This window comes from Aedes aegypti, chromosome 2, assembly GCF_002204515.2.
Source record: "Aedes aegypti strain LVP_AGWG chromosome 2, AaegL5.0 Primary Assembly, whole genome shotgun sequence".
Lineage (NCBI taxonomy): Eukaryota > Metazoa > Arthropoda > Insecta > Diptera > Culicidae > Aedes > Aedes aegypti.
Genome location: NC_035108.1, coordinates 27,364,675 through 27,377,598, shown reverse-complemented (window position 1 = coordinate 27,377,598; position 12,924 = coordinate 27,364,675). Strand labels below are relative to the sequence as shown.

Genomic DNA, 12,924 nt, shown 5'->3' with positions numbered 1-12,924 from the left:
AAAATCTCTGAAGAAATTTCTGCAAAATGTCAAAGTGAAATCAATGTAGGAATTACTGAAAATCCTGCAGAAGTTCTCGAAGTAAAATCTCTTCATTATTTAGCAGTGAAATTTCCCTAGAGCAATTCCTGAAGGAGTTAAGGTGAAGATGAATTGAAGCCAAAGTACAAATTTTCAAGAGCACGGATCTGGAGAACCGAACATCCGTTCAAGCTGAAAACATAACACTGCGGAACACGTTTTTGTCTCCAGCATCAAAATACCTCTATTAACTTAATTAAGGGTTGCTGAATCTATTGCTGTTTACAGAAATATCACAGCACGTCTAGTTTTTGAGATATTGGTTGTTGAAAATGCAAAAATTGACTATTTCAGCCAACTTGCATGCAAGTTTGCCAACTTGTAAGGCAATTTATTTGCTTAATTTGCCACAGAATTCAAACTTTATGTGTATAACAATACTTATCATAAAAGTTTATAATATTATTGAAGTGGGAAAGTTATTTTTTGATGGTTTAGAAAAGTATTGTATTTTGCCATATAAGAGAAACGAAGAATTTTGTATGGAGACTACAAGCATGTTGAAAAAGATCGGTTTAATCTAAATTTTATCGTGAAATTTCTACCAAAATATATCTAAAACGAAAGTTTAAGTCCTCTTTTGCATGCATGGTGGATAAGATCACAAAAAAGGTTAATGAAATATACTTCAAATTTCAGGTAAACATCAATAAAACCAATGTTTTATACAACTTTGGCGACCTGTAGCTAAAAATTGTGACGTGCTGGGAAATTTTTGAGAACGGCATCAGATTCAGCAACCCCAAATCTACTAGAGACACATAATTTGATCCTTGAGACACGCAAAAATGTCATTTTTGTTGCGCTGTGTAATCGATTGGTCACTAGCTGGTGGTGACCAATCGATTAGGTTTTCAGCTCAAACGGATGCTTGGTTTTCCAGATCTGTGCTCTTGAAAATTTGAACTTTGGCTTCGATTCATCTTAAAGGAATTCTGAAAAAAATGCTGGAAAGCTGGGGAGTCTCTTTGTGATCTCCTAGAATTCCTAGAAGAGTCTCCCTTTTCAAAAATCTTTTTGAAGAAATGCTCTCTCTTGACAAGTTTTCGAAAAAAAGATAATTGTATCATATCCTGTTGAAATAATCTTAGAAAGATTCATTGAGAATTCCCTGAAGGAAATCTGGAGTAATTCCTGAAAAAAAAAAAATCATTGGACAAGTTCCTAAAAGAAACCGTACAGGGATCCCTAGATAAATGCCAGATAGTATTCCTGGAAGAATGTCTTGTGGAACTCTGAAGCAATGCCATGGAGAATTCTCGAAGGAATCTCTGGACGAATGCTTGAAGAAATATCTAGAATTTGAATTCAGATATCTGTCCAGGTGAAATCTTCGAATGAATTACTGAAATACCTGATTTTTTTCTTTGGGGGTTTCTGAAGGAAATGTGTAGAATTTCTGGGATATATCTAAAATATTTCTTGGAGAAAACTTTCAAGTAAATCCTTGGAGAAAACTTTCAAGTAAATCCTTGGAGAAAGATGTGTAATCCCTGAAGAAGTATTCGAAAATAACTCTGAAATATTTCCTGGGGAAATGTTACTAAGGAAATTCATTTGGAAATCTCTGAAAGAGCTCTTGGAGGAATTTCTGATGGAATCCTAGGATAAATTCCTAGAGGAACTTTTTGAGAAATTCTTTAGACCAATTGCAAAATAGAGTCATTGCAGATGGAATTCATGAAGGAATCTTTGGAGAAATTACTAAAGGATTCTTTGGAAGTACCCGTTGAGAAATTTCTGGAAAACATCTGAATTATGTCTAGGTCTAGGTGAAACCTTTGAAGAATTACTGAAATCTTAGAAAAGTTTTCTCTGAATTATTTCGTGGCAACATTTTCCTTTTTTTTCTGGAAAATATCTGAATTATGTCGAGGTGAAATCTATGGAGAAATTACTGAAATCCCTGGAGGAGATTTCGAACAAAATCTCTTAATTATAAGGCGGTGAAATTTTCCTAGAGCGATGCCTTGAAAAATCATAGAATCCCTCGTGAAACTGCAGGACTCCCTGATGGAACCATGGAGGAGTCCCTTTGGGATTTTTTGAAAGAAGAAGAAATCTGTGGAAGAATTCGGGAAGAAGTTTCTGGAGAAATCTTTGGAGAATTATTTAGAAAGTGTTCGAAATATGTCAAGATAAAATTTTTGAAAGAATTTCAGAAATCCTTGGAGAAGGTTGCAGAAGAATCTCTGAATTATTTGGCGGGCGAAATTTTCCTGGTGAAATTGCAGAAGGAAATTCTGGAGGATTCCTTGATAGAACCGTAGAGGAATTCTTGGTAGAACCTTGGAGAAATCTCTATTGAAATTATCGAAAGAATTTCTGATCTTTTCTACAGAAGTTTCTGCGCATATCCTTGGAGGAATTTGTGGAAAATATCTAAAATTATTTCTTTGTGAAATCTTTTTAGAAATCCTCAAGGAAACACCGGAGTGCCTAAAGGAGTTTTAAAAATTATTTTTGAATTATTTCGTGACAATATGTCACTAGAGATCCTTGAGAAATTCCTGAAGAAACTTCTGGAGAAATTGCTGAGGGTATCTTTGGACGAATTCCTTAAAAAATACAACAGGACTCTCATAAGGAATCCCTTGTGGAGTTCTTTGTAGAAGGATTTTCTGGAGGAATCGCTGGTGGAACTCTGGAGGAATTCTAGGTGGAGTACTCGGACAGGTCCCTGAAAGAACCCGTTGAGAAATTTCTGGAAAATTTTTGCACTATGTCTAGGAAATCTTTGAAGGAACTATTGAAATCCTTAGAAAAGTTTTTAAAAAACAAATCTGAATTATTTCGTGGTGAATTTTTCTGACACAAATTCCTTGAGAAACGGCCGTGAAGAAACCCTTGAAGGAGTTCCTAAATAAAAAAGCATTCTTTAGAGAAACAGCAGGAGGAATCCCTGGTGTAATCCTGGAGGAGTTCCTTTAAGAATTCTCGTAACAATCTCTCAAGGAATCTCTGGAAGAATTCTTAGAGGAGTCTCTGCAGGTGCCATTGGAAAAATTTCTGAAAAATATCTGACAATGTTTTGATGAAAACTTTGAAGATATCATTGAAGGAATTACTGCATTCTCTGCACGAGTTTTCAAAAAAATCTCTGAACTATTGCTTGCATAATGTCTCTTGATGAATTCCATGACAAAACCTTGGAGAAATGCGTTTTTACTCTGATATGGTTTTTATTTACTCTTACCAGATATTGTTAATGTGAGCATGAGCATAGATGACCGTACAATTCGTAGTTGCTACTCGGTGATTGACCAGAACAATCGAAGTTGCGCAGAGATTTAATGAATGGGAATTGCGGTAAGCTTACCATTCTCGATGTGCACAAATCGAAATCTCAAAATTAAAAAGTTAATAACGGCGCCGGCCGCGTTCTTACGGTTTTGGAAGGAATGATAGACAACCGCTGTTACTAGAGACCGAGAACACCTCTGGATCTCCACAGTTGTAATGGAAAGGATATTGGGTTAGTGGGATAAGGTAAAGATCTGGGAGTCATCGATATTGAAGGGACCATCGACTCATGGAAATATTGACTCATAGAACAATTGGGTCCTAAAATGTTTAATGAAATCTTGTTTTTATTCAATGACATGAAAGAGCATGTTACTGCAACTATTTTAGCAATTTTTCCCGCTCAAATAACGGCTACATCATATTAAAACTTTAATTTAAAAATTGGGTCCATAAATGAACCTTGACAGTTTTGATCATGTTTGACGTTCGCTTAATCGACAAAAACACCACAGGACTTTTAGTTTTAACACTGGGGTTGTTCCTATCTGACATTTTGGAAGGGACACGGAAAGCAAAATACACCTAAAATTTGAGTTTAAGCCAAGGAGTGTGATAAAATCTAAAAAAAAATGTTTTTTGGACTTTAAAAAAAGAAAAACATTAAAAAATTGAGTAAATATGTGTTTTTAGCCTTAACTTAAGCGTTTGGCACTAAAATTGGGACAGGCCTTTAGGACCCTATTGCCAAAATTATTTATGTATGTGTTCGTTATTAATAAATTAGGCAAGGAACATTTTATATCAATAAAAGTATTAGTTAACCATAATTATTTAATATGATTGATTTGAAAGAATAGATGTATTTCATTTTTAACTTTAAAAGCACACATGATGTTATCAAAAAAGTACTTAAACTGGAGTGAATTAAAAGCATTAGATTTGTAGTTTTATGTATTTTATTACTATTAATTAATTATTCGATATTCTAAGAAAATTACAAATTAAAGTTGTCGATGGGAAACTTATCAATTGGAAAAAAACTGCTCAATTTAAAAAAAAAATGTTCATACTTTTCGATTTGAACATTATCTGTTGAGTGTAATAGTGACTCCATTGTGGCTCATCATTGCGAGGTCTCCTCCAGTAACAAATTCGAGAATGTCAAGAACAGTCATCATCTCGCTGCATTCCTATCAACATCACAATAGTCAGAAAACGATACCACAGGATCAACAGAAAACAGCTCGTCTTCTGCAAGTGCCAAATCCTGCTGATTTCGTATCGCTTCCCTTCTAACAAGTTCTTCTAATGGAATGTCATCTTCGTCTTCTAAGACGAAACCAGCCTTCCGGAAGCAGTTCTGGATGGTTTCTGTTTTAATTTTGACGCCCCATACCTTGGACACAAGTTTGATAGCATCAAAAACGGTTATATTTTGATGTTCCTGTTAAAAGTTAATTGAAGAAGCTAATATTTATAATTACTTATATTTAACACCCATATATATATATATATATATACCTGTTCTGTTTCCATTGAATGGATTCGTTCTTTAACCAGTTCATATCTGTAATAATGCTTCAAAGATTTGGTAATTCCCAAATCTAGAGGTTGCTAAACAGAAGTTGCGTTTGGAGGGAAAAATACAAGTTCAAGTTTGATAGACTTCAATTTTTCCTGAAGGATCTTTGGATGCGCCGTACAGTTGTCCACAAACATCAAATTTTTTCGGTTCTCATCGCTCATTCGCTGATCCAACTTCAATATCCATTTTTCGAAAAAACAATGACGTCATCCAGGCTTTTGAGTTTGCTTCATATTCAACAGGCAGGGACTTAACATCCTTGAATCATCGATGTTTCCGACTTTTCCCAATAACTAGCAGAGGAAGCTTGTCACTTTCGTCCATGTTTGCAGCACAAAGAATGGTGAGTCTTTCCTTCGAATACTTTCCGCCATGGCAAGATTCCGACTTGAACGCGTATGTTCTATCCGGCAATCACTTGTAGAATAAGCCGGTCTCATCCTTCGGTTCATACTCTTGAATGAAACCTGGCAAAACGTTGGTCATCCAGTTTCCAGCCATTGTAGAGTCAACCGCAGCGCTTTCTCCACAAACTTTTTTAAACGATATGTTATGTCGTTTTAAAAACTTGAAGGGCCAGCTGCAGCTGCCCTGGAATTTAGGGGCTCCAAGCGTTTTCGCTAGCTGGTATGCCTTCTCGCGAATAATTAATCCCGACAACGGAATATTATTTTCCCTGGTTTAACTTATAAAGACTTGAAGTGCCCGTTCCTGTCGCTCGTCAACCGGTGCCTTCGCTCTTTTAACCTGGAGATTTTCATTTTGAAGCTTCCTCTATCGCCATTTCTCCCGGTTCTTCAGAATCGTTGAAACGGTACTTTGCGGTACCTGGAATCTCTTCGCAATTTCTGTTACCTTTGCACCACTTGTCTCGTACTCGTCAATTATGGTGTTCCGTTGTGCAACGGTTAGCACCTTGATTTTCCGTTTCTCAACTTTTTCCATTTTCGGAGTGAATGTGTCACGATCTTCACGATTCAGGAATCGAATATTGAATAACATCGAGTCATAGAAACCAAACACAGTCATGGCAATCTGGTGGGGGCAAAAGTGTATGAAGAAATGACTGAAGAAATCATCGAGTAATGGACGTATCCACGGGTTTCTTTTATTGACGATTTTCTTTTTCTTTTCCGCTCTAAATGCGGGCTGTGTTTACATTAAATGACATCCGGACCATCATCCAGTGAAGGAATGTTCACCGAATGAACATTGAGTGGATGAATGCGTTACGAAATCGTTCATTTTTTGTAAACACGGCCCGCAGTAAAGGTTTTCTTCCCACTGGAAGTTGCAGCGTGACGTCATCGTAGATTAGTTCATGGAAACTATCGACTCATGCACAGTGATCGGAAAAAATGAAGTTTGGCCAAAACTAGTTTTATTGCCTTAATCGATGAAATGTGTAAACCTAATATGTTATTTGGCGTTTTTATTGTTTCAGAAGGGGTTATTCACATATTACGTAACTTTTTTGAAAAAAGGTTTTTTCATTAAAAATGTTATCAAACTGGGCTGAAAGCACATTTTTTGTTTGTATTTGAACGAGTTTGATCAAAATGTGTATGAACAGTGGTAAAATATATTTTAAATAAACTTTGTATGAAAAATATCTTCAAAATATATGAAAATATTGAATTATTCAAATAGCTCTAACTTGCAAATCAGCAAATTTCTGCAAAAAATTTAAACGTTTTTCCATCCTCATGCTCGATTAAAGTGTTAAACCACTAGCTTTCAGATAGTGCGTAACTTTGGGGAAATATTGCATTCCTAAATTATACATTTTGTACTTTATTTTATTGTAACATTTTTCACTTTTTTGACTTCAGCCAGTTTGCCGTCATAAAAGTCATAGAAATTTAAATTTTAGTTCAATTTCAATTAAGGATCATAATAATACAATACATGAGGGATATTTTAAAATGATTAAAACCATAATGCAAGATGTCCAACTTTGGATGTTGAGATCCTGAATGCACATCAGAATACATCGTAGACTTCGAGATAATCCATTTTTGATTGATAACTAACCGTAATCGCGGTATTCACTATCACAGATCGCCGCAAAAATTTTTTTGATTTGCTTCACCAGCAGAGTTGATGTTAAATTAGTGACAAATTTATTTGAAATGTGTGGTACTTGTGGACTTGACAGATTTAATGATAATCATCATTTTTGTTAGTAAAATGTTTTGCTCCGTCAATTTTCTGAAAATTGTTTTTTTTTGCCTAGTATAGAAACATGACGAATAGTTCAAGCAATTTGTGTAATTCGTTCAATTCTGGATGTGATTTGTAAGCCGCTCTATGATGGAGTTATTGCAACTAAGTATCGACAGTACCCGATGGATCGTGGGTCGCTCATCATCCTTCTTAAATGGTTCACAGATAAGGAGACGTTTCAGCTGAAAGGTGTATCCGGTGAGTTTGTTTCAATTGAATCTCACATGGTTTGTGAATGCTTGAGGGCCATTGGTGCTCGAGTGCGGATAATGCTCTAAACTCAGAAGCGATAAACTGCACAATCGATGACCAATTGCTTTTAAACATTCCATGAAACATGTGAGGATTATCCTCAAAGAGTAAGATACTTTAATAACACTATATATGATATATTACTATATATTGGGTATTGGGGAGGGGTAGCCTAAGGGAGTTAATTGAACTGTTGACTGGATGAAAGTGCGTGGGGTCGCCAGCCTTTTATCATGAGAAAACAGCCTTAGTGTTGTCTTCCAAAGGTCTTCAAAGATATTAACTAGCCCTGCTACAACAAACCATCAGGTAGATCATTCCATCCCGGTATGATTCTGCAGCCATAGGTAATCCTTGCGCTGATGGTGGCTAAATAATCATCATCATCATCATCATCATCATCATCATCATTTTTGTTAGCAGCTTTTTACGCTAGCTATAAAACAACAGGGGGTGATTCAATATTGACATTTCTTGCCAACAGTTTTTAGGTTTCCAGTTCAGTCTTAGTAGGCTGTAATTAGTGTTTGTTGATTCAAGTGTCAAGAATTTTCACTTGTTTCAGAATTTCTTCGTATTCAAATTTCTGTTTATAACTTGACTATGTTTCATTTAATAACGTTTCAATTATATAATTTCAGGTGCCTGATCAAAGGAATTGACTGGACTTCTAACTTATCATTGACGTTGCATTGGTAATCTCTGGAATATAGATACAGCCCTTTCCGTGGCCCTTGTAGTTTTTCCAAGACAGATGCTGTTTATCGATACCGCCCCTCTGTGCGTAATCATTGCAGCTGAATTTTAAAAAAGTTTGGTTGCGGAATCAAAGATTTTGGGAGGATTGAGCTCGTCGAAATAAAAATTGAGGGCAAAACAAAAGTTAATGATGGAATTATATATGTAATTTGATATTGACTCTTAGAATAAGTCATTGGCACTATTAAACGTTCGGACTGTCATAATTTATTTAAGGGCTGATAACTTTTGACCAGGTTTAACTATAGAGACAATCTAAGGTAAAGGAAAACTGATGGGGATTAGACTGCATCTATGGCTAATAAGCAGCGTATGGTTGAGCAGTTCTCGAAGTCCTTGTCGTGTTTTTCAGTGACATATTCTCAAGAGTTATACTGTATTTCGCTTCAATATGTCGCTTAAAAAGGCTTGTAGCAATATTCTACACATTCATTTTGTTCAAAATTATCACTTTTCGTTTTGAACGGCATACTAAAACATGATTGGATACTCTTCAAAGTAAAAGTGGCGCCAAAACAGGCAACTGCGTTTTCAGTTCTGCGACACGGATCGTTTTCGGATTTCTACTCCCGTATAGTACCTGAACGGGGAATTCGTTTTATGCTGTTGGACAAATGTTGCCTATGCTGTGGGCAAACGATTAAACGGAACACAGCGAATCCTCGAAAAAGGCACAATACATGTGTCCGAAACGTCGAGTGTAAACAAAAATCCGTTTTTGAGTTTTATTTAAGACTGAAAGCCATAACCTCAAACATAAAAAACCACCAATAGACCACTGGTTTTGCACGTTGACCTATGCTCCATAATAATACCTACATTTATCAAACGAACTCATGGGAAGTCATCAAGACGGCTTCGTTGACGGCCGTTCGATAACGGACCAGATCTTTATCATCTTCTCGATTGTGATTAAAAAAAAAAATTCTTGGTTGGCTTTCGATTTGAAATAAAAAAGTGCTTGTTCTTTGCATGCTCGGCTAATGTTGGGTAACGTGAAGCAAGCAGTCCCTCTTCTCTTAATATTCTTTTAGCTAAACAAAAATCAAGTTTTTTTGATTGATCAAACCTTATATTTCTCCCCATAGCGTAACACATAATTTTCGAACCTGGCCATTGGCAAGGTCGGCGAAACAACGAGGCGGAAAAATTTCGGTCCAATTCTGCGGTGAAAGTCAATTAGTTGAGTGCGGTGCCCTGCGCGCTGACGGGTGACCTTCCCGATCAAAAGCAAAAAGGGTGGATGCAATGGTACAGCAGCTGTTCAGGACATGGGTTGCCTTTCCACTTGACGAGATTGAATCGGTTCACACGTGGACTCGTTTATGATGCTGCATACCGCTTCCTCTTTGTCAAAATAGAATTTTATAATATCATTAAGGACTTGTTTTCGTCCACCGGCGCCCGGATGAGTCAATACGAGGAAAATTTTGCTCTTCCACGAGGCGGACAATTATCAACGCCATGAATTTGGGCAGCAAATCGAATTACGTGAAATTTTAGTTGATTTGGAACATTTGTGTCACGGACTAAACGAGATTTTATAAGTCTGTTTTTAAGCTGATGATAGGCAAAATATTTTTTCATCACAAAATTCATCGAAAACTCAATTTCTGATTACTATACAGGGGCGTAGCCAACAGAAGGTAGGGGACCGTTAGGATGGGCAATAAATTGAGGATGGACAATAAATTTAAAGTAAATTGTTTGGCTTATCTATAAATAATATGATTCAAATGTTTGAATTGTTCAAAAGATGTCACAGTATTTTTTTTATAAAGAATTGCTTCTTGGCATAACGTCCTCACTGAGACAGAACCTGCTTCTTTGCTTAGTGTTCTTTTTGAGCGCTTTCCACAGTTATTAACTGAGAGCTTTCTTTGCCAAAGTTCCCTCCTAACCTTACCCTCCTAACCTTACTGTACAACCTGGGGGGAGGCACAGATACTACACACGAAATATTGAACAACACTTTTCCATATTGCAAGATAACTGCCGCTCACCAATGACAATTAAGGCAGGCTTGGGAAAACTCGCTAGTTTTTTTTTGTTATGTATCTTCGACCTTTCTGGACAAACTTGGAAAAAGGGCCATAGTTTTATGTGCATTTAATTTTAATTTTGATTGGAAAAGAGTAAACAGATGCGTGTTTCAGTACTTTATATTCGATCAAATTAAAAGGTGCTATCGTGGCATTGCTTTTGGGTGTACAGGAATTGATTTTCAACTGATTGTTGCCAACGTTGTTGAAATGCAAAAATATGTTTTGATGAATTATGCGCTTTTTTCGTGTTTGTCCATGGACCAATGCACGAGTTCATTATTTGACATTTGAGCGGTGCCGTGTTATTTATGTGACCATGGCAACTAGTGAATACGGCACCGCTCAAACGTCAAATTAGTGAACTCGTGCATCGGTCCATTCTTTAAGATCTGGGCTCACAGTGACAGTTCGTGACAGTAGAATCTCGGCTCACTATGACGTACATACATTTTGTATCGGTTTCTCTCTCCCAGTGTACAACCATGCGTCTCCATCGGAATGTTGGAAATTCACATTCGACTTGAAGTTACCCAAAAATTTCAGCGTACCGCTTCAGCTTGGCAATCGAAATGAATGCTTCATTGTGGGGATAAATTGAAATGAAAATAGGGAACACCTCCAACTCAACATACCTTTGAGAAACTGCTTATCCGTTTCGTTTCGGATCTAGATCTAACGATTGGGCTTCTTTTCCTTTATTCCGTAGAAACCCCGCTGCCGACCGCTGTTTGCCTTTTCCGAATCGATTTTCCTCCTCCCAGCGTAATTGTATTACTCGACACACTGTACACAGCTTCGATTCGGTCCAATTCAACCAAGACCAGCACTTTTGGTTTTCCCTTTGCACACTTTCCCACACTGAAGAAGGATGGTGGAAACGCCGGAAAAAATCTCGAAAAAGCCACAACCGAACTCACTAATGGCACACAATATCTCGGAAAAACTGCTTAGTAAGAAAATTGCATTTGCTTCTGATGGGACACTTTCGTTGATGAAATACGGTGTCCTTGGAGATCGCCAAAATATGAACTTCCTCTACGTTGTCTTCAATTTTACTGAAATATCGTCGAGAACCTTGAAAAATTTGCTCACTTGGAAGTGCACAGGAAATCTCTATGGTTTGCTGCGATTCCCGTTCGATCACGCGAGAGCTCCTTTCTGAACTCGGATTGCGTCAAATTTTCTCGACGGTCAACAATGGACTGAAACCAATAATCGGACCAGATGTGGTGGATTTGGCTGCGAGAAAAGCATTGACATTGATGTATCCTTCGGGCCAGTGGGAGTGCATTCAATGGGTGGGAGATACAGCCGTTCTCTCATCGACGCGATGCCACTCAGCGCGATTTTCCGAGTTGGGCTCAGAACAAATTGTTTGGTATTGATTAACAACTTGATTGGTACCAGGCATGGTAGAACGTTGCATGTAAAATTCCGACAGGTCATATGTAAGACAATCTATGTCATGTGAATTAAATATGAACACAGCTGAGCAGCGCGTTCGCGTAGAGTTTACTGTATTCACTCACCATTTTTGCTCTTATGCTTTGATTGCTCAGTAGGCGAAAGGAGAGTGAGTGACAGAGTTGGAAAATTCGGAAAACTTTCTCGAGAGTGCGATGCGGTGGGCGATGCTCTTTTAGTGAGCACGTTCAAAAAACATAACACATCACTGTGTCGAATCCATACACTCAAGATAATTATGTTGGATGAAACTGATTTTCCGTTTGTGACTGGGACGTAATATGAACACCTATTAAATTTCACTCAAATCAGCTGAGAAGATGCGCTTGGCGTAAAGTGCATGGCAGCGTCTAATAAAATACTTGACTGCACATGGATTTTTGCAATAGGGATTTTTATATATGGAAAGCACATGGGTTAGACAGAAAGATTGACACGGTGCTCCCCTGACCGTTATTATCAGAAAAAAAATCTCCATCAAATCTGTGCTCACCAGTCGTTTTCTATAGTTAAGTTGCATGTCTGGGCAAAATTTTAAAAAAATCATAGGGCCCGTTTTGAAGTTACGCCCTTTTGATTGTATAAGTCTACTAATTGAAAGGAAATCTGAGATATTTATACTGATTTTCATTGGCTTTGATTATCAGAAGAAATATACTATCAAAATTTGCTTCAAAATTGGTTTGTTTAGTTATCCCACCGTCGGTCGCCCTAGTGTACTGAGTACACGCACTTTGCGAAAACTCGAAAAACCCGTTGAAAACCGCTTCAAATTGTTCCGGGTGTTGGTCCTATTCCAAGATCTACTCTTCTTCTTGCTTGTAGAGCAGAAATATTTCGAAAAAATCAACGAAAAGTATTCGAAAACATCGTGTTTTTAACCAGTGCGACCGCTCGTGTAACTATTTTTTACCGGGCCCGTCACACGAGCGGTCGCATCGTGTACTGAGTACACGCGGAGCTATTTTGATTGTCAATTTAGGCTGTGAACCGTTTCACCAGTTCGTTTAACTATTAGTTAAAATTCGACATTTCAATAGTTATTTTCCCCTCAAATGGTTAAATTGAACATCGCAGTCGACCCATTTGAGCTTTGACAGTCGAGTAGTTATTTCAGAACAAAGTTGACAGATGGTTAGTTATTCTCAAATTCACGGGAGCAAAAAATAACTTCCGAACTGTCAAGTTTAACCATGCTCCAGAGCAGGGTTATTTCTAACCGGAGGGGAAATAACTATCGAGCTGTCAAATTTTAACTAAAAGTTA

At 37.3% G+C, this 12,924-nt stretch overlaps 1 protein-coding gene across 3 annotated transcripts in view; it reads right to left on the bottom strand.

The window, feature by feature from the left end:
• LOC5575910 (trifunctional nucleotide phosphoesterase protein YfkN) overlaps positions 1-11,409 on the bottom strand; it is a 95,124-nt gene extending 83,715 nt beyond the window's left edge. For 2 of the 3 annotated variants that reach the window (XM_021840351.1, XM_021840354.1), the window contains exon 1: positions 10,827-11,409. The gene's annotated coding sequence lies outside the window, so the exon portion shown is untranslated. The remainder of the gene's footprint in view (positions 1-10,826) is intronic. The other variant, XM_021840353.1, reaches the window with a different exon arrangement.
• Positions 11,410-12,924: the final 1,515 nt, after the last annotated feature.